Below are 23,243 nucleotides of genomic sequence, written 5' to 3' on the forward strand. Positions count from 1 at the left end.
GGGCTGGGTGGTGGCGCGAAGTGGCATCTAAATACCTGTTTTTGTTAGTAGCCTTTCTATACACTCAGTGAACTAGAGTGTTGTCAGATCTTCTATATACCAACATATCCAGCAACGGAAGACCGACCTGACTCTCGGCCTACAAGGTAAAGTTGATTTTTGGGTGAATACCATTCAAGAAAGTGAGGAACCCATGAAACTCTTCTTCGACTCGTGGCCATAGAATAAATCTGTCGTTCACATAGACAACAGGAAGCCTTCAAAGGAAGACTACCTAAAGCCTGTTGTTCAAAATGTTCCATAAAAAAATATCAGCCACTGCTGGCGGCAAGGGTGACCCCGTTGTAAGACGGTCAGTCCGTTCATAGAATTCACCACTGTATTTAAAACAGCTCGATCGGAGACGTAAATCAATTAAGACACAAGTATCTGCAGCAGCTCTCTCCCTTATGATCTCCACTGTATCTGATACTGTGATGTTAGCAGATAACGATGTCACATCGAAGCTAACAGTATGTCACTTGCGGCTGTCTTCACCGTGCGTCTAATTTCTGAAATTGTCTCGAAACTTTGACCAAACTAATGGTTTTATCAACTGGATGGCTCAGTTTTCCAGACAAATCACTTGCTACAAAGTAAGTTAGTCAGTGATCCCACTCACTACAGGTGTCAATGGAACCCATTGCTCGTGTATCTTGGGTAGTCCACACGTTCTAGGTGAGACTGGCATTCGATGCGTTAGGAAGGGCTATCCATTCTGCAATCTGAAATCACATTTTTCACTTTATATTCGTCGGATCATTTTTTTAACTTGCGTTATTCAGGATCAGCTAATAGTTGCTCCATCTTCTTGTGGTAATCCGTAGCGTTCGTAACAACTGTAGCATTATCTGATTCCGTCACTGTACCCTTATCTGATTCCGTCACAACCACACTTTCGTTTCTCGATTTCATTAAGAGCTTTCCTCTCCTGCGCCGATGTGTTGCTTTTGGGTGGTCTCGTGTCTGTAGAATCCTCGACACGTCTTGTTATTTGGGTCTGCACTTTTCGGAAGACAAAACAAGGAACCTTCGGCGGGACTTACGATGTCTTCAGAGGGAATTCTCTTTGGTGCAGCTGCGAAATTTTGACCTCTGCCCAGGACTGAAACAGATGCTTCGTCGAGAACCTCTGACGAGAGATTCACCACCATTCCTCTAATATCTGCAATGGCGTCTTTCTTGTGCACATTATCCATTAGTTTGTAGAACTTCTCCTATTGCTTCATAGCGCTTAAGTCCTAAAATCTTGATGAAACGTTATTCTGTCCACTTTATCAGAGGCGTGAGGTGAGAGACAATAGCTTGGAATCGGGGATGGCTGTTTCAAAGAAGACAGCGAAGGCCAATGGCTATGACAGGGATGTCTCGAATCGAGTCACAAGTCCGATCTGATGCTCGGTCAGCTTGTACGAAGACTGCTCGGTCGCGAAACGGAAACCACAGTGAAAATCAGAAACGTTTCATCTGCAGCAGTTTTCTACGCCTTACAGCCGCTTCTCTAGATAGTATCCGCTGCTACTGGGACATTTGTCGCAGCGCTGTACCATCTTTGCAGTACAATCCTCATACAAAGGCAGCCCTCTGTGCTTTGCACCACCTCTCTACGCTGACCTTGCAGCTCGTTGTGTGTGCCAGGATGTCGCCTTCTTAGCCAGCAGTTCATGTGAACAGAGATGAAAATCAGAGGGAGCCAAGTACAGCGGGTGACCAAACACTTTCCATCGAAAACGCCGCAACAGTGCCCACACTGCCCCTGCAGGGTGGGGCCAAGAATTGACATCAAGCACGAAATGCATGACAGTGACGCAATGAGGGCTGCATGAAGTCAGGCGAAATCTCTCGCAGGCCTTCAGAGTTGGCGGGAGACACTGTCGTTCTAGCCATATTTACGTCCCCTCTGTGCCCTCAGACCTGAAATGAGCGACATGACGCGATCGACGAGCATGCTAGGGACACTGTCCAATACATCAACGCACAGCTTCATCGGATTTTCACTGTGGTTCCCATTTCGCGATCGATCGGATCCCACTTTCCGAATAGGCATTGTGTTTTGTTTTCCTTTTTTTCATATAAACGTGGGTGATCCAGCAAGATAACATTTTTCGCCTGACTGCAAGACTGTCAGTCTTTATAAGGTAAGTTATTTTGGTCTATAAACGATGCAGACAAATCCTCATACACCCACTGCCAAAAAGCTAAGCACCTAGGTCCAAATGGCTCTGAGCACTATGAGACTTAACATCTCAGGTCATCAGTCCCCTAGAACTTAGAACTACTAAAACCTAACTAACCTAAGGACACCAAACACAGCCATGCCCGAGGCAGGATTCGAACCTGCGACTGTAGCGGTTGCGCGGCTCCAGACTGGAGCGCCTGGAACCGCTCGGCCACCAGTAGCCGGCTAAGCACCTAGAACAAGAGGAGGAAGACAAGTGTAACTCCACATGTTGCGACATCATATCGTATTATTTCAGCCCAATTAAGGTCTGCAATGAACAAAGTCGGTTGCAAGAACAGTTGCAATATCATACTTTTTCTTTTCTTCCAGGTTGTTGTTGACGATGCGGAACACAGCTACGACACTCTACTTCGCATGGAGCAACTGGCTGGACCCGAGCGACGCCTTGTAATAGTGTCGTATAAGAAGGACGACTCGTTTCTAGATTCATGCAAGTCAGGTGATATTAGTGAAGAGAGCTGGAAGGAGCTCATAGATGTCTCTGTCAGACTGAACAGTGACCAACATTCGTGCTGTCTGGGAGATCTCTGTAACGAAGAAAGTCTCAAAAAGATCTTAGATGGGAAACCTGAAGCAATACTCTCCCTATCGCAGCTGTCAGGCCCTTTGAGGATGGGTCGAGGCTTGGATCCACTACCAGGGAACCACATTCCCAGAGAGCTCACATTTCGGATGCGTGTCAAACACGAATTTTTCTCATCACTCGGAGACAGGGAAGTGTGCATCATGGATGAAGTCTCCTATAAGCTCCTCACCGAGAAGTCTATTTTGAAGAATATTATCAACTTTGAAGACTTTGACAACTACCTCCGTGATTCAGACCCACTCTGGCCTCTCATTGCCGTTACTAACAACATCGATCTTTCTGCAATTCGAATGATATGCAGTAGATATGCACACATACGTGTGTATGTTCTAAATAACCTAGATGACGAATGGCTATACGTTGAAGAGCAATCAAGAAGCGTATTGCAAGTTCTGAATAGCTCGAGTAATCGAGTTATCGTTGAAGGGAAACCAGGTATAGGGAAATCTACTATGTTGCTAGATATGGCAAGCCAGCTGAAGTGCCAGGATCCTTCGTGGTGGATCCTGAGAATAGACTTACTGAACTACTCGGAAGTCTTAGACAGTTGCATCAGCGGTCAGGAAGCCAGTAAGCTTATTTTGGAACGAGTGTTATACAACGAGAGAAACCTGGGCGTACTGGAACGCTCACTTCTTCAGCATTGTCTGCTGGAGTATCCTCGTATCATCTGCATGGTGGACGGCTTCGACGAGGTCTGCCCAGACTACGGAGACAAATGCTTGCAGGCTCTGCGGGAGTTGGCTCCACGCCGTGGGAAGCTGCTGGTGACGACTCGACCCTCCGTGATGGGCCGCCTCGAGGCTGCCCTGGATGTTTCGGCGCACACGCTGCCTGCTCTCAGTCATGACCAAGTGGACGAATTCCATAGGGGGTGCAGCTCAGCTGTAGTAGTTACTGGTGTGGTTAGAGATCTGTTGAAGATCCCTCTGTTTTCAAAAATGTATGCAGACTCATTGGAAAGTGGAGCTGAGGTAGAGGACATTGTGAGCCTTTATGAAGCTTTTTTTGAAAGGAAATTGAAAAGACTGCACGAAGAGAAGTGGGGTGATAATTTATCCACACCTGGTAGAAGGAAAAAGATGAAGAGGGAATGGCAGGAGCACGAGAAGCTGTTGGGGTTTCTTGCAGTGACACACCTTCTCCCTAGAATTGAAGTACCTAGGCGAGAGCAACAGTCCACTGTAGATCGAGATGATCTCGTGAAGGCTGGAGTCATTTACCGATTTATTGATGATAAGCCAGTTTTCATTCACAGGACCTTTGCTGAGCATTTCTTAGCCAAGTGGTGCTTTACCGACGATGCAGCCAGTCAGTATAGAAATGTGTACCGCAGTGCTCTTGCCGACAGCAGCTTGGAGTTTTTCGTCGAGTCTTTCGACAGAATAGCGAGTAGGGGCCGACCGCTCCTGACGGCAGTGCTCAACGGCAGTGAGAGTGAGGTGAAATCGCTGCTAGAGAAGGGCGCTGAGCCCATGGAGAGGGATGAGATGGGACGCAGCTCACTGCACCTGGTACCAGCCTACACTGGCGACTCTTCGCTGCTGCGGCTGCTTGTAGAACGGCTGGAGGTGGCGGCGCTGACGAGGGAGGGAGGATCGGCATCAGGGGCAGCAGAAGCAGCAGTGTCACGGGGAGCCGCGGAGGCGAAGTCAGTATCCGAGGTGGATGAGGCGCTGAGATCCGTCGAACCCCACCGGGTGGCGACCGACTCGGATTCGGCAGAGGCTTCGGGGACACCTGGGGCGTTGGGTGTTGGGGAAGAGACGGGAGCAGTTGGTCCACTACAGTATGCGAAGGCAGCGAAGGCGGTGTCTGTGGCGATGGCTGCGGAGGACGGGCTGCTGCACTGGACGCCACTGCGCTACGCTGCGGAGCGTCGGCGCTGGTGGGCAGTGCCTGCGCTTCTGGAGATGGGCGCCGAGCTGCGTCACCTGGGAGACTTCCAGCGCGGCCTTTACACACCTGAGGAGCTGTGGCGCGTTTTCAAAGAAAATGGATACAGAGCACTGTTCGATCATATACTTGGCAAGAATCAGTCCCAGATTGTCAAACAGACAAACGAAAACAAGAGGCTTTTAGAGATCCAGGTAAAGTACACATATTTACTTTTTTGGGTTAACACAAAGCCTATTCCACAGGCTCCACAGAGAATATTCTATGAAGAGAATCAAATAAACCACATTTTAGGGCTATCTGCATCTGCATTACATAAAGATTTAACATATATCCTCTGCAAGCCAATGTGAAGTGTTTAGCAGAGAGTACTTAGCATGGAAGCACATGTTTCTTCCCATTCCAGGCAGGTATGGACACCATTAAGAATTTATGCTTAAATGCCCTCTATAAATGGTGACATTACTCTGATCTCGTCAACACGGTATGGGAGGGATATCTTGGGAGCTCAAGATTATTCATTTATTCTTTCCTTTGTATAATCTCTGGAAGTACTGTAATTGGGCTTTCGCGGGCTAATTTTCATCCTTCTTCAAGAGTCTGCAACATCAACTCTGTCAAACAAACCTGCGATTATTCGTGCCTCTCTTCTCTGTATACGTTGAATAACACCTGCTGGTCCTACCTGGTATGGGTCCCATACACTTGACTAATATTCTAACATAACACTCAGAGTTGACGCGTATGCAACATCATTTGCTACATTTCTGCCATTTTCATACCAATTAACGAAAATCTGCTACCATCATTACCTGTGTCTGATCGTAAGTTATCATTCCGCTTCACATTCCAACAATTTGTTACACCCAGTCATTTGTACAAGTAAAACCACTCAAGCTGTGACTCACTGATATTATAGTCATAGGATACTGTTTTCCTGAATTTTACGAACTGCACAGTTCTACACTATCTCACATTTGAGACAAGAAGCTAATCCTTGCACCACTTTCAAATGTTATCAACATCTGACAGGATATCAGTGCAGCATATTTCACACAGTACTTCGCTGTAACCAAATACACCGTCTGCAAAGAGATTAGTATCGTCTTGTTCGTCGACGACGTGGACCTCAACATATTTTGCTGGACCACATCCAAGGTTGTCTCTACTTCTGCCAATGACTGTCGATCTGAGGTAACATACTACATCCCTCCCACCAAGAAACCCTCAATCTAATAACAAATTTCGTTTGATGCCATTCTATATGCATTGACATAGTACCGAACCCAAAGCTTTTCGGGCGTCAAGAAGTACTGCATTCGCCTGGTTGTCTGGGTTCATAGCTTTCGGGGTATTATGTGAGAAAAATGCAACGTGGGTTTTTCTTGATCAATGTTTTCGAAATCCATACTATAGACAGACACAATATCACAAAATAATGTATCAGTAAGGTGCAAATTACGAAGTCCTTTGGGTTATTTGTTCCAAGACTTTTTGGTCAAAATTTTACAGGTGTTTGGGGATCCCAAAATGAGTATCGCTGAGTGGGGATAGAGTTTTCCGAAAGAAATATTTGGTTTATTAACATAAACGAGTTACACATTATAGCAGCAACTTAAGCCCGTGCTGACTGTTGTAAATGAGCACCGTCAGTACTGTTACAAGCATTACACCCGCTCATTGCTGCACGTTGTGACAGGAGGCTAGAATCATGCCAGGCAGCTATTTTACAGGTTCTGTTAGGGTGTTCATACGCAAACGTTTTCATTTAAACTCATAGAAAAAAACAGGCATGGGAGTAGGATCTAGTGGTGGTGTGAGAAAGAGAAAGTCCACCCCCTTCGAATCCAGCAAAGTGTGTGTTTGTTGCTTACACAGTAATATGGAAGTGGGATGATGCAGGCTACCACTGACGCCACATCCTCTCCGTCCTCTCATAGACTACAAGAGGTACAGCCTCCAACAGCTGAGGCACTATATATCGAGTGAACAGCAGGTAATGTCCCTCTGCGAAACAGAGTGGTAAGTAATAAAATCCTATTAGTTATTGTTCTACAACTGCGACTCACAATTTCACTGTTGTTAGTTACCCCGAACAGAATACGATTTCGTTGTGCATAATTTTCCACACACACACACAAGGGTCTTCCAAATGGTACGGCCAAACTTTCAGGAAACATTCCTCACACACAAAGAAAGAAAATATGTTATGTGGACATGTGTCCGGAAACGCTTACTTTCCATGTTAGAGCTCATTTTATTACTTCTCTTCAAATCACATTTATCATGGAATGGAAACACACAGCAACAGAACGTACCAGCGTGACTTCAAACACTTTGTTACAGGAAATGTTCAAAATGTCCTCCGTTAGCGAGGATACATGCATCCACCCTCCGTCGCATGGAATCCCTGATGCGCTGATGCAGCCCTGGAGAATGGCGTATTGTATCACAATACGAGCACGAAGAGTCTCTACATGTGGTACCGGGGTTGCGTAGACAAGAGCTTTCAAATGCCCCCATAAATGAAAGTCAAGAGGGTTGAGGTCAGGATAGCGTGGAGGCCATGGAATTGGTCCGCCTCTACCAATCCATCGGTCACCGAATCTGTTGTTGAGAAGCGTACGAACACTTCGACTGAAATGTGCAGGAGCTCCATCGTGCATGAACCACATGTTGTGTCGTAAAGGCACATGTTCTAGCAGCACAGGTAGAGTATCCCGTAGGAACTCATGATATCGTGCTCCATTGAGCGTAGGTGGAAGAACATACTGACGAAACTAAAATGAGCTCTAACATGAAAATTAAGCGTTTCCAGACACATGTCCACATAACAACTTTTCTTTATTTGTGTGTGAGGAATGTTTGCTGAAAGTTTGGCCGTACCTTTTTGTAACACCCTGTATATATATTCTCTTTGTCGGAATATGTGGCGAAATACACATCGGGTGTAAAAACAAGTGGTAATAAACGTAGTTCACCTCGAAGAGCGACATCCATTAACATAACGCTCGAACCCCCTACACCCGCCCCGGGGCGGAAGGGATGCAATCTTAAAGTGGAACCCTTATTTTTTATTGGTTGGATTCTCCATCAAAAGTGAAAAAGTATGTAATTTTTGTATGAAAAATTTCTTTCATTTCTTAATATATGGCGCTGTAATCGGCAAATATGGAAATGAATTGAGAATTGTTGCAAAACGGTATTATCTCAAACAAATACACATACGATTATGACAATTGAAGTGCTTTTTCGATATTTTTGATAATGCTATTATGTGAGACGTTCCACAGTCGAATGATGTACAGACAGTGATCATGCACTGAGTACAAGGTCGGACTGTGCATGTTGCTTCAATGTTAACGATTGCAGGGAGGGGAGATATCATTGACGCGTATTTTGAGGCTCAAAGAAATGTTGACGAAGCTCAACAAAGGTATGCTGCTCCGTTCCCCGATAGGAATGTTCCGTCTGCGACGACGTTTCGCTCTATTGTCCACCTGTTTACTGAAACGGAAAGTGGTACGGCTGGAGAAAGAGTCCGACCGCTGCCTGTGACAAACCAAACTAACGCAGTGAATGTCTTAGCTGAGGTTGCTGCAGATCCTCACATCTCGGCAATTTGCGCGAGGTTCAGGAATTTCGCAAAGAAAAGTTCTACGCACACTGCATGCACACAGATGGCATCGATTTCATTTATCAGTGCGCCGAGAACTGCATGGTGACGATTTTCATAGCCGCCTGAACTTCTGCAACTGGACACAGGAACTACTGGCAGTCAATGAGAATTTCATTTCACAGTTACTTTTCGCAGGTCAACCCAGTTTTACGAATCGTGGTCGGGTGAACCGACATAATATGCATTATTGGTCAGTGGAGAATTCCCACTGGGTAAGGCAAGTTGAACATCAACGCCCATGGAGTGTCAACGTTTGTTACGGTATTTTAGGTACGCAGGTAACTGGCCCATACTTCATAGAAGGTAATCTGACTGCTCAAATTTAGAGCGACATCGTGGATAATGTTCTACCGATACTAATGGACGATGTTCCACTTCAAACGAGACCGGATGAATGGTTTCAACACGATGGACGCCCAGCGCCTTATTCACGACTACCTCGAGAAGTTCCTAATCGAATCTATCATGATCGATGGATTGGACGAGGAGGTCCTCTAAAGTGGGCTGCGTGATACCCCCTTTGACTTCTGCCGATTTTTGCATCCGGGGATCACGAAAAGAGACAGTTTACATGGATGTACCAACAACTCCCGAAGATATGCGGCAGCGAATTAGCAATGAATGCGCAAACATTAGCGCAGAGACACTAATACAAGTCGGATTGTCGTTCAGGCACAGAGCTGCAGTGTGACAATTAGAGACTACGGACAACATTTCGAAATATGCTGCACTGAAACACTTGTGGGAGGCAAAGGGACTCACAGTAATCAAGCACCCCAAGACAGTGGGAGGCAATGGGACTCACCAAAATCAAGCATCTGAGATTGTGAGACGCAAGTGGCCTCACCAAAATCAAGCACCCGAGATAGTGAGAGGCAATGGGACTCACCAACATGAAGCACCCAAGATAGTGAGAGGCACGGGGTCTCACCAAAATCAAGCACCCGAGATTGTGAGAGGTAAGGGGGTACACCAAAATAAAGCACGACGAGATAGTGAGAGGCAATGGGACTCACCAAAATCAACAACCCCAAGATAGTGAGAGGCAAGGAGACTCACAGTAATCAAGCACCACGACATAGTGAGAGGCAATGGGACTCACCTTCAATCAAGAACCTGAGCTTGTGAGAGGCAAGGGGGCTCACCAATATCAAGCACCTCAAAGTATTGAGAGACAAGGGTACTTGCAGTAATTAAGCACCTGCCATAGTGAGAGGCAATGGGACTCACCAAAATCAAGCACCTGAGATTGTGAGAGGCAAGGGGGCCCACCAACATCAAGCACCGCCAGATAGCGAGAGGCAAGGGGACTCCCAGTAATCAAGCACCCCGACATAGTGAGAGGCAATGGGACTCACGAAAATCAAGCATCTGAGATTGTGAGAGACAAGGGGACTCACCACAATCAAGCACCCGAGATAGTGAGAGGCAATGGGACTCACCAAAATCAAGCATCTGAGATTGTGAGAGGCAATGGGACTCACCAAAATGAAGCACCCAAGATAGTGAGAGGCAAGGGGTCTCACCAAAATCAAGCACCGAGATTGTGAGAGCTAAGGGGCAACACCAAAATCAAGCACGATGAGATAGTGAGAGGCAATGGGACTCACCAAAATCAACAACCCCAAGATAGTGAGAGGCAAGGAGACTCACAGTAATCAAGCACCACGACATAGTGAGAGGCAATGGGACTCACCTTCAATCAAGAACCTGAGCTTGTGAGAGGCAAGGGGGCTCATTAATATCAAGCACCTCAAGGTACTGAGAGACAAGAGGACTTGCAGTAATTAAGCACCCGCCATAGTGAGAGGCAATGGGACTCACCAAAATAAAGCATCTAAGATTCTGAGAGGCAAGGGGACTCACCACAATCAAGCACCCCAAGACAGTGAGAGGCAAGTCGACTTACCAAAATCAAGCTCTCGAGATAGTGAGAGGCAATGGGACTCACCGAATTCAAGCACCCAAGATAGTGAGAGGCAAGAGGTCTCACCAAAATCAAGAACCTGAGATTGTGAGAGGCAAGGGGGCTCACCAATATCAAGCACCTCAAGGTATTGAGAGACAATGGGACTCGCAGTAATCAAGTACCCTGACATAGTGAGTGGCAATGGGCCTCACCAAAATCAAGCATCCAAAACTGTGAGAGGCAAGGGGTCTCACCAAAATCAAGCACCTGAGATAGTGACAGGCAATGGTACTCACCAAAATCAAGCACCTGAGATAGTGAGAGGCAATGGGACTCACAAAAACCCAGCACACCAAGACAGCGAGAGACAAAGGGGCCTCACCAAAATAAAGCATCGAAGATTGTGAGAGGCAAGTGACTCACCAAAATCAAGCACCCCAAGACACTGAGAGGCAAGGGGACTCACCAAAATCAAGCACCCAAGATAGTGAGAGGCAATGGGACTCACCAAAATCAAGCACTCGAGATTGTGAGAGTCAAGGGGGCACACTAAAATCAAGCACCCCATGATAGTGGTAGGCAAGGGTTCTCACAGAAATCAAGCACCCCGAGGTAGTAAGAGACATTGGGACTCACCAAAATCAAGCACCTAAGATAGTGAGAGGCAAGGGGCCTCAGCAAAATCAAGCACCCGAGACTGTGAGAGGCAAGGGGGCTCACCAACATCAAGCACCCCAAGACACTGAGAGGGAATGGGGCTCACCAAAATGAAGCACCGGAGACTGTGAGAGGCAAGGGGTCTCACCAAACTCAAGCACCTGAGATAGTGAGAGGCACGGGGGTTCATCAAAACCAAGCACCTGAGAGTGTGAGCGGCAATGTGATTCACCAAAATCAAGTACCCAAGATTGTGAGAGGCAAGGGGACTCACCAAAATCAAGCACCCAAGATAGTTAGAGGCAAGGGGACTCACCAAAATCCAGCACACCAAGATAGTGAGACACAAGGAGACTCACAGTAATCAAGCACCCTGAGATAGAGACAATGGGGCTCACCAGAATCAAGCACCCAAGATAGTGAGAGGCAAGGGGACTCACCAAAATCAACCACACCAAGACAGTGAGAGGCAAGGGGACTCACCAAAATCAAGCACCCAAGACTGTGTGAGGCAAGGGGTCCTACCAAAATCAAACACTTGAGATAGTGAGAGGCAATGGTCCTCACCAAAATCAAGTACCTGAGATAGTGAGAGAGAATGGGATTCACCAAAATCAAGCATCCGAGATTGTGAGAGGCAAGGGGACTCTCTAAACCAAGCACCTGAGATAGTGAGAGGCAATGGGTCTCACCAAAACAAGCAATGAGATAGTGAGAGGCGATGGACCTTACCAAAATCAAGCAGCCCAAGACGGTGAGAGAAATGGGAACTCACCAAATACAAGAACCCGAGATTGTGAGAAGCAAGAGGTCTCAACAAAATCAACCACCCCAAGATAGTGAGAGACAAGGGGACTCACAGTAATGGTTCAAATGGCTCTGAGCACTATGGGACTTAACATCTATGGTCATCAGTCCCCTAGAACTTAGAACTACTTAAACCTAACTAACCTAAGGACATCACACAACATCCAGTCATCACAAGGCAGAGAATATCCCTGACCCCGCCGGGACTCACAGTAATCAAGCACCACGAGATAGTGAGAGGATTTTGACTCACCAAAATCAAGTACTCGAGATAGTGAGAGGCAATGGGACTCACCAAAGTCAAGCACCCAAGATAGTGAGAGGCAAGGGGGTTCATCAAAATCAAGCTCCCAAGATTGTGAGAGGGAAGTGGGCTCTTCAAAATCAAGCACCCCAAGATAGTGGCAGGCAAGGGGACTCGCAGCAATCAAGTACCACGAGGTAGTGAGATGCAAGGGGGCTCACCAAAATTTCGTGAGTCGATCCTTGGCACTCGTCCAGGATATCATCATGAAAACATGGCTGAAACATACAATTATTGCGTAGCAAACGACGGAAGCCATGGCGAGGCTTAGACAAGCCAATGCGCCAGGACGTGAGATGCATGTGGCCAGTGAAGGGTTGTGGGTTTGTCAGCGGCTGCTGTGGCGACTCTCAGCGTCGCACGGCCGCTGGAACGGTGACGGCAGTAGCTCGCCGATGACGCTCCCTCCATCAGGCGGGGGCGGGCTAGAGACTTTGTAAAATGTAAACTTTCACTGCCGGAAATGACACAATCAATAAAATATTCCTGGCCATCATGCTGCAGTCGAATGAATTTCGCAACACAACGTTTCGTCATCATTTTCGAAGGACACTTTCATGGAGGACCGCAGCTTTTTTCGGGTTTATTCGATTTGCACCCTCGCTCGCTACTCACTGCAGCAAAATTCTTTGCTCCCGTGCAGTGGTGTGCCGTCACGTGGTTTGAACATAAGAGTGCAAATGGGCGCTATTGGTTGCCGTTCTCCGCCATTGATAGGACACCATGGTGGAAAACTGGTACACGTCCTCTCAGAAGCCGGATCCAGACGTCAACCAATTTCACTCTCTCCTCCGTCCTGTTGAAATATCTGGTGCGTTTGACAATGTCTACGGCCTCTCTGAATGGCCTTTCATGGAACCCGCTTGTCGCTGCGAGTACCTGAGCCCTACCAAAATGAAAGTAATGGTCTTTTGGCTGCAAAACATGTTCCGCAACAGTATCTCTTCCCGCGATTGCGACCATGATTGGCCACGTTTAGGTGATCCTGCATCTCCCGGGTTGATTTCCAGATTACCGCGAAGTTCTGTTTTTTCACGATTTTCCCTTTGCGGTCAGTAAATTCCCTACTGAAAGGCAGGAAAACTTTCGATTTCAAAGGATCGCTCTCACGTTTGCCTGGCGGTCTTCAGGATCTCTTTACCTCTCATTATTCTGGAGCAATACGTTGCTGAGGTGTTTTAATTCCCCGCAAGCAGGTCTGCTTCACAGATGTTCCTTGCTTTATCCGACAACGTTTTTATAATGCCACGCTTTTGTCGTCGATCGTGGTTCGAATCTTGGTGTCGGTAACAGTCTCCGAGCGTGGGTTCTCAGTAAACTGTGTGGCCTCAGCTACCATCTTCTCCCTTGAAAAGTAGCACACCAAGAGAAGTTAATCTTCTGCCTGCAGCTTCCTCCATGGTAAATGGAAATGAACGTTTGGCGTCATTGGCCGGGAGGCCCCTTACGGGGCAGTTCCGGCCGCCTTGGTGCAGGTCTTACTACATTCTACTCCACACTGGATGACCTGCGCGCCGGATGGGGATGAAATGATGATGAAGACAACACGGCACCCAGTCCCTGAGCGGAGAAAATCCGCGACCCAGTCGGGAATCGCACCCGAGCCCGGAGGACGGCAATCCGTCACGCTGACCACTCAGCTATCGGGGCGGACTTTCCTCCATGGTAAACTGAATCTTCGGATTAACACGGTTGAGATGTTTGCGAAAATGAGCTAGTTTCTCTCCGCCATGCCTACACAAAACAAACATATCATCTACGTAGCGGAACCAAATATTCGGTTTTTTGTTGGCACCTTCCAGTGCCTACTTCTCGAATTTTTCCATAATAAAATTCGCTATGGTTGGATTTGACGGTCTCCCTATAACCACGCCATTCAGCTGTTCATGGAACTCATCGTTCCGTTTGAAATAGGTGGTCGTGAGGCAAAATTTAAACAGCACTGCAATTTCGGGGCGAAAACTCCGATTCAGCTGTTGTAACATCTCGTTGAGATGAAGCGTAGTAAATAACGATGCAACATCAAAATTAAGTATTCCCGAAATCTCATAGAACAACTAATGTGTGCTCTGGCTGGACCACTATGCGAATTAATTTACTGATACAATGTGCCGAATTCTTGGTATAGGAGTCCGGCCGGCCCACGTATGGTAGTAACAATGTTATCAAAGATTTGACAATTAAATGTGTGTGTTAACCAATGGCACTCACTATAGGTCCCATCGGTAGTTGTTTTTTTTTTTTTTTTTTTTTTTTTTTTTTTTTTTTTTTTTTTTTTGCGTCCTCGGCAATCCATAAGCTGGTGGTGGTAGCCAACTGAACTGAACTGACTCTTCTGTACCCTCTGTTGGACAGAGGACGTTTCATCAGCCGTGTAACAGTTCTAACAACTTTGTCAGTTTTCTCTACGTCTGCGGATCTACTAAGTCGTTAATCTTACTACAGTCTAAAACAAGCCTCGCATTTCACTTGTTAGAGGGGAAAATGATAATGCCGTCGTCCTGATTCAGGCGTTTATGGCATTCCTCTCACTCACAGTTAAATTACTTTTTGGAGGCTTTGCGTGGGCCAATAATTCCACAGCACTGCGAATGCCTGCTTCCACACTGGCCTTTAGTTCTTCCGTGGGCACAACTCGCGGACTGATGGCAATGGCAAATCCGTTAATCGTATCAACAGATTTTCCATAACTGTCTTATCTTTTCCTTTTAAATACTGTACTTTTTCATGTGATACAGATGCATTGATGGATACCTTGTGGAAAAGGTCTCCACTCGCTCCCTCTCAATTAGCACACCGCCCGCATCTCGTGGTCGTGCGGTAGCGTTCTCGCTTCCCACGCCCGGGTTCCCGGGTTCGATTCCCGGCGGGGTCAGGGATTTTCTCTGCCTCGTGATGGCTGGGTGTTGTGTGCTGTCCTTAGGTTAGTTAGGTTTAAGTAGTTCTAAGTTCTAGGGGACTGATGACCATAGCTGTTAAGTCCCATAGTGCTCAGAGCCAATTAGCACACCCAAACTGACAATCAATAATCCTTTTCACAGATTCACTTTGTCATGGCCAAAATTACCCACAGCCACCAGAAGCGTGAAATCTCCATTTACTTCCGGCATACGTGCAATGCTTCTATGTAAAAAACATTGTGGAGTATCTATTTCGTCACTGTGTTCCAATTCCTCTATAATATACAAAACATCATTTGGTAGATCTGTATCCACACTCAATGAGAGCAATTTTCCCATACCTATTGATACTTTATCATGCAAACTGAGCTTTAATGAACGTGAATGCAGTTTACTTGGTTCCACCTTCATGACTACAACGGTGTGCAGTAGAAGATCAACTTTTGCATGATGCTCATACATACAATCCAGCCTTAGGATTGTACAGTACACCCCCCAACCTCCCAATTGCGTGGGGCAATACTTCCATATATATTTGAAAAAAGAGACAGCATTGGTCGTATATTTTTTACTATCGCAAAATCGATTTTCTGTCACTGAGTGACCATCTTCAGTGCTAGAAGTTAAAATTTTTTTCACATTACGATCAGAGAGTACAACATAGAAAATCACAATTACATCTGCATATGAACATAACACTTGTTAGAAACAAACCTATATTGTATAACTTAAATTAGGATGCACTGTTGTCACTAAGCTTACGGCAATCAGATAGACTGAGGTCGCTGTTTACCTGCACTTGTTCAGCAGACCTCGGTGTGACGGGGCTTGACACGCCCTCTATGTGACATGTGTCACGTGAAGACATAGTATTACTGTTTTTGCGAATTATTAACACTAAATAACTCTTGTACTTTTGTGAATGGTGTAGTAATACAAATTTAAAATGTACGTACAACACATAGCAGACGCAGGGGAATATCTAAAATACATTGGCGTATTGTTTTTTATAAACTATAAAACATAAAATAGATCGATGATAAGTTGTTAGAGTGCAGAACATATGAAAAGCAAAAGATAATGCAAAAGAATAATAAATGAATAACATAAAAAGAGGCGTAACACAGTTTTTTTTAAAAAAAAACATAATACCCACCAGCTGGCGTGGGAAGTCAGAAGTACAACGTTCGTAATTTATGTAACAAACGTTAATACCAAGGAGTCAGATATATAAAAAATAATAACGTTAATACTAGGAGTCAAATATATAAAAAAATAATAACAGTACGAAACTGCCGTTACTTAATAATTAAAATGCCGTGCAAATATAAGGTGCGAACAAGTAGTATACATCAATCATCGAGAAACCATCATGAGGAAGGACAAGTAATAGTGTCACTTATACCAAAATATACATCGTACTTTAGAGAAATTAAACATAGACTATGCACGATATCCAGCACTTATTCAAATAGCAAAGGAATTGTTAACATACATTAAAAATAATTACGTAAAGTGATAATCGGTTTGTATTACTTTGTGTCAACACCTACGAGATGTCGACTGTAGTAAAATTATGTTCAGTAGGCGTCCATAAGTTCTGCAAATTACAGAACAAAGAAGGAAGAAGCATCTTTTAAAAAACCGAAATTAGTAATGTTATTAAAACAAACTGAAAACATGTGTGTCAATGTGTCGAGATGGTTGAAATAGCGGCCATTATACGTGTTCTCGTAGCGACTATGACTGAGGCGTTGTATATAAGGGATAACAAGCAGCTGACTATGAATTGCTAATTGTGATAATTGACCACAAGTTGACTTTATTTCATAGGAAATCGGAGAAGCATTCCCAAAAATGTGTGCTTCTCGATATCGTTTGCTCGTTAAGTAGCACGATATCTGGAGCTTTATTATGACAAAAGATCTCCATCTCTTCCATAAGGTCGAGGAGGCGACCTTTTTTACCCTTGTGCAACAACTTCAATTGCGATGTCAAATCTGGAGTTGTATGACCAGCTGCTACCAGATGGGCTGCGAAATTCGATTTTTCAGCAATATCTTTCCTCTCAAGTGCAACGTGCTCACGGAACCTTGTTTCTAATTTTCGTCCGGTTTGCCCTATGTAACCTGCATTACACGTGGCACACATAAGTTTGTAAACACCTGATTCATGTAAGACTTTGCGTTCATGAATGTTATTCCTTAAAAGCACGCCCAGTCTGTTCGCCGTCGAGAAACCTACATTAATATTTCTCTTCTTGAATACACTGGCAATTTTATTGGAAATGCGAACTGGTTTTGGTGAGAAGTGAAATTAGGAAACTGTTTTTTAAAAAAAGTGTTATTGATTCTCAACTGTTCGAAGCACACGCCAATCTGGGTGAACTTGTCTCTCCTTTAACCTTAGATTTGCTACTCTCAAGAGTAAATGAGATTGTGAATAATGTAGTTAGTAAAGTAAGAGCTAAACATGTCAAAAAAATAGCTAAGCTAATGGGACAAGGGAAAAGACAAATGTTAAATGGCGAACATAACTTCTATCCTAGAGTTAAAAATTTAACGGATATAGTATTTAATCAGGAAGAAAAGGAACTTTTGAATAAAGGTTTTAAGTACAACATACATAAACAATTAGATAGGAAGGCAATTAAGAATACACTAGTGCAGGTAAAATTCGGGATGGATAGTTGTAAAATAAATAAGGTAGAACAGAATAAAATGGCTGTAGCGGTAGAAAAGCTATTAAAGAACGAGGTAGAAAAAGAAAATAACCAAAACAGGAGCGACCATTTGACAGTGAAAAGCTTGAATAATAAATTACAAGAAAGTAATGCAATTGTCACAAAGGCAGACAAAGGGAATTCTGTTATTATTGTTACAAAAGAAATGTATGTAGAAAAAACTTTACAATTTTTTCAAGAAAACGGTATTACATCAATTGCGAGAGACCCAACGAATGAGATCCAAAGAAAGTTAAATGAAAAACTTAAATCACTTTCAAATATAATAACCCCTCGTGAGATACAGTATCTCAAGATAATGAATCCAAAAATTCCTAAGCTACGATCACAATTCAAGGTTCATAAGCAATCTAATCCCGTTAGACCGATAGTTGATGGGAGAGGGGGCCCGTTGGTGAATATTGCGAAAAAATGCCTAACTATTTTGAATAAACATTATAAATTTGTGCAACAGTTCTCGATTAAAAATAGTACCCAATTAGTAGAGAAAATAAAAGATATAGCTATTACAGACACTATGACGTTTCTTTCGCTGGACATTGTCAATTTATATACGAATATCCCGATTGATGAAACAATAAATTATTGACGCTAATCTCAGAAACCACAGTAATATATCCAGCGTGGAAATAAACGAGTTCATAGAATTATTATCATTCTGCTTAAAATATAACTACTTCACATTTAACGATAAAATTTATGTCCAAAAAGACGGACTCAGCATGGGAAACTCTGTATCAGGGATTATGGCAGACATCTTTATTAACTATCTTGAATTGAAATTACTAAAAGATTTTCCAACATTAGCTAAAAAGATTGTATACTACTATAGATATGTAGACGACACGCTATTGCTTATTAATGGTAGTCAATCTGATATTGACGAAGTCGTCAGTACATTTAATAGCTTACACAACAAAATTGCTTTCACAGTTGAAAAAGAACAGAATGGAGTCATTAATTTTTTAGACCTAACCATTGGAAGGGAAAATGGAAAACATACATTTGACATTTATAGAAAATCAACATTCACAGATATCATCTTAGATTATCGTTCACAACACCCAGACCAACACAAAAAAGCGTTTTTCCACTTTGCATTTCATCGTATGTTCCGATTACCATTATCTAATGAAAACCATGAGAAAGAGTTAAACATAGTTAAACAAATTGCAAGAAATAATAATTACCCGTTGAAATACGTCATGTACATTTATGAGATGACATCCAAAAAATATAGTAAAGACAATTTAAGGCGGAATGAGACAAGCGAAACTAAAAATCAAAAATTTATCACATTGCCTTTCTATGGTCCCATTAGCAATAAAATTGCCAGTGTATTCAAGAAGAGAAATATTAATGTAGGTTTCTCGACGGCGAACAGACTGGGCGTGCTTTTAAGGAATAACATTCATGAACGCAAAGTCTTACATGAATCAGGTGTTTACAAACTTATGTGTGCCACGTGTAATGCAGGTTACATAGGGCAAACCGGACGAAAATTAGAAACAAGGTTCCGTGAGCACGTTGCACTTGAGAGGAAAGATATTGCTGAAAAATCGAATTTCGCAGCCCATCTGGTAGCAGCTGGTCATACAACTCCAGATTTGACATCGCAATTGAAGTTGTTGCACAAGGGTAAAAAAGGTCGCCTCCTCGACCTTATGGAAGAGATGGAGATCTTTTGTCATAACAAAGCTCCAGATATCGCGCTACGTAACGAGCAAACGATATCGAGAAGCACACACTTTTGGGAATGCTTCTCCGATTTCCTATGAAATAAAGTCAACTTGTGGTCAATCATCACAATTAGCAATTCATAGTCAGCTGCTTGTTATCCCTTATATACAACGCCTCAGTCATAGTCGCTACGAGAACACGTATAATGGCCGCTATTTCAACCATCTTAACACATTGACACACATGTTTTCAGTTTGTTTTAATAACATTACTAATTTCGGTTTTTTAAAAGATGCTTCTTCCTTCTTTGTTCTGTAATTTGCAGAACTTATGGACGCCTACTGAACATAATTTTACTACAGTCGACATCTCGTAGGTGTTGACACAAAGTAATACAAACCGATTATCACTTTACGTAATTATTTTTAATGTATGTTAACAATTCCTTTGCTATTTGAATAAGTGCTGGATATCGTGCATAGTCTATGTTTAATTTCTCTAAAGTACGATGTATATTTTGGTATAAGTGACACTATTACTTGTCCTTCCTCATGATGGTTTCTCGATGATTGATGTATACTACTTGTTCGCACCTTATATTTGCACGGCATTTTAATTATTAAGTAATGGCAGTTTCGTACTGTTATTATTTTTTTATATATTTGACTCCTAGTATTAACGTTATTATTTTTTATATATCTGACTCCTTGGTATTAACGTTTGTTACATAAATTACGAACGTTGTACTTCTGACTTCCCACGCCAGCTGGTGGGTATTATGTTTTTTTTAAAAAAAAACTGTGTTACGCCTCTGTTTATGTTATTCATTTATTATTCTTTTGCATTATCTTTTGCTTTTCATATGTTCTGCACTCTAACAACTTATCATCGATCTATTTTATGTTTTATAGTTTATAAAAAACAATACGCCAATGTATTTTAGATATTCCCCTGCGTCTGCTATGTGTTGTACGTACATTTTAAATTTGTATTACTACACCATTCACAAAAGTACAAGAGTTATTTAGTGTTAATAATTCGCAAAAACAGTAATACTATGTCTTCACGTGACACATGTCACATAGAGGGCGTGTCAAGCCCCGTCACACCGAGGTCTGCTGAACAAGTGCAGGTAAACAGCGACCTCAGTCTATGTGATTGCCGTAAGCTTAGTGACAACAGTGCATCCTAATTTAAGTTATACAATATAGGTTTGTTTCTAACAAGTGTTATGTTCATATGCAGATGTAATTGTGATTTTCTATGTTGTCTCTCTGATCGTAATGTGAAAAAATTTTTAACTTCTAGCACTGAAGATGGTCACTCAGTGACAGAAAATCGATTTTGCGATAGTAAAAAACATACGACCAATGCTGTCTCTTTTTTCAAGTATACCTGTTATCTGGTGGTAGTGCACAAGACAACATGGAGTCGCCAATCAATAAAACTTCCATATATTCCTGAACACTCCCTACTCTAGTAGAGAAACTGACCAATGTTGCTACGAGTGATGCCACAAGATTGTCCCCTACTCCACACAATCTATAGCATGGAGAACCCATTCCCTCCCTACCCAGCAGGTCTAGAGTAGTCGCTGACACATGACCTCCTGTGCCCACTAAAACCTTACGTTGCATCCCTTTCATCACACCGACCAAGTAACAACCTTGCCTTTGCAGCATTATGCTTTACTGGGAATGTCATCTGGCAGTTTATGAACTCCTGTTGCCGTTTAACGTACTCCTACATCATTGTCCACTTTGCATTTTATGTCAGGATCCAACACCTAATGCACCACCTCCCCACACTCATAGTACTGTGATTGGCAGAATTATTTCCGAGTACAGACCACATGTACACACCTGTAAAAACTCTGTTTATCCTGCATCCAAGTTGTTAAGGCAGCTTCGGTCAGTGCCATAGCAGTCTTAAGGGGGGTAGGACATCAAACGGGCCCACTTGGAGCAGGAGACGCACCACAGGACATTTTATTTTCTACTGTCTATACTTTTACAAATAAATTCATAAAACTTTGTCAGCATGACCACGAAGGATTCAGAATTCACACTCATAGCAGTGGAAGTGCAAAAACATAACAAAATAATTTTTTCACTTACTGTTGGTTGCATTTGTTGCTATAGGTGCATTTTTCTTCACAAGTAAGAGAGATTCTTCGATGTATTTTGCACAGCATACAAACCATACTTGCAGGTGTATGAAACTCTAGAATTTTCCAAATGTATTAAAAACTGTGGTGAAAATTTAGATAATTAACAACAAAATTTGATTTTTTTCTAAACATAAAGTTTAAAACGTAACAGCTCATTCATTTTTTCATAAATTAAATAGATTCTAGAGTTTCAGACACCTGTAAGCATGGTTTGTATGCTGGGAAAAATTCATCGAACAGTCTCTCTTACTTACGAAGAAAAATGTACCTATAGTAACAAATGCAGCCAATAGTAGGTGAAAAAATGATGAAATTTGACATTTAAAAAAAATAATTTTGTTATGTTTTTGAACTTCCGCTGCTACGAGTGTCAATCCTGAATCCTTCCTGGTGATGCTGACAAAGTTTTATGAATTTACTTGTAAAACTATAGACAGTGGAAATTAAAATGTCCTGTGGTGCCTCTCCTGCTCCTAGTCGGCCGGTTTGACGTCCTGTCCCCACCTTAATGGCAGTAGCCAAACCCTTTGGATTCTCCATCTGTAGCCTCCTCAAGAAATCAGGTGAAAGTCCTCTCAAAAACACATCTAACAGTCTGTGTTCTGCAGGTTGCAGAATTATTTTATCGCATCCTAGGTTAACTAATAAGTTGTGCATTCATTTGCCTACTTGTGTCCAAGAATATTTCCACTGACTCGTTTCGCTTTTGGGGCGTCTCGTTAAATTATTCCCCAAATAATCTAGTGTTATGCTGCATGCAGAATCGCAATTGGAGTCCAATCCTGAGTTGTTGTGTATGCCTTATTCAGCCCTTCATGATACATATATGCCTTTGCCTCACTCAGTAGCTATAGCTTGGTGATGTGCAAATGTACATCATCTGACCAACTACCCAGACTTCAAATAGCTTCCAGATAGTGACACATCCTCAGTTAGTTTACTCCCCCCTCAACCCCCCCCCAAAAAAAAGAGCCACTGTTCTAGTTGCAATAGGATCGAGAGAAGGTACACAAATGAAGTTCTTACCTCTACTGCCCCAGCTAGTTAACCCTGTATTATGATTGGTCATAGCCCATCGAGACTCCGATAACGTGCCTTGTACCCATACTGTCGGCTTGCGCTACACGCTTCCTGCATATACTGGGTGATCAAAAAGTCAGTATAAATTTGAAAACTTAATAAACCACGGAATAATGTAGATAGAGAGGTAAAAATTGACACACGTGCTTGGAATGACATGGGATTTTATTATAAAAAAAACACAGTATTGGTAGACACGTGAAAGATTCCTTGCACGCGTCGTTTGGTGATGATCGTGTGCTCAGCCGCCACTTTCGTCATGCTTGGCCTCCCAAGTCCCCAGACATCAGTCCGTGCGAGTATTGGCTTTGGGGTTACCTGAAGTCGCAAGTGTATCGTGATCGACCGACATCTCTAGGGATGCTGAAAGACAACATTCGACGCCAATTGTTCGCAGGAGAGCTTCTGTAAAGTTTGGAAGGTAGGAGACGAGGTACTGGCAGAAGTAAAGCTGTGAGTGCCGGGCGTGAGTCGTGCTTCGGTAGCTCAGTTGGTAGAGCACTTGCCCGCGAAAGGCAAAGGTCCCGAGTTCGAGTCTCGGTCGGGCACAC

The sequence above is a fragment of the Schistocerca cancellata genome, chromosome 10 (assembly GCF_023864275.1).
Source record: "Schistocerca cancellata isolate TAMUIC-IGC-003103 chromosome 10, iqSchCanc2.1, whole genome shotgun sequence".
Lineage (NCBI taxonomy): Eukaryota > Metazoa > Arthropoda > Insecta > Orthoptera > Acrididae > Schistocerca > Schistocerca cancellata.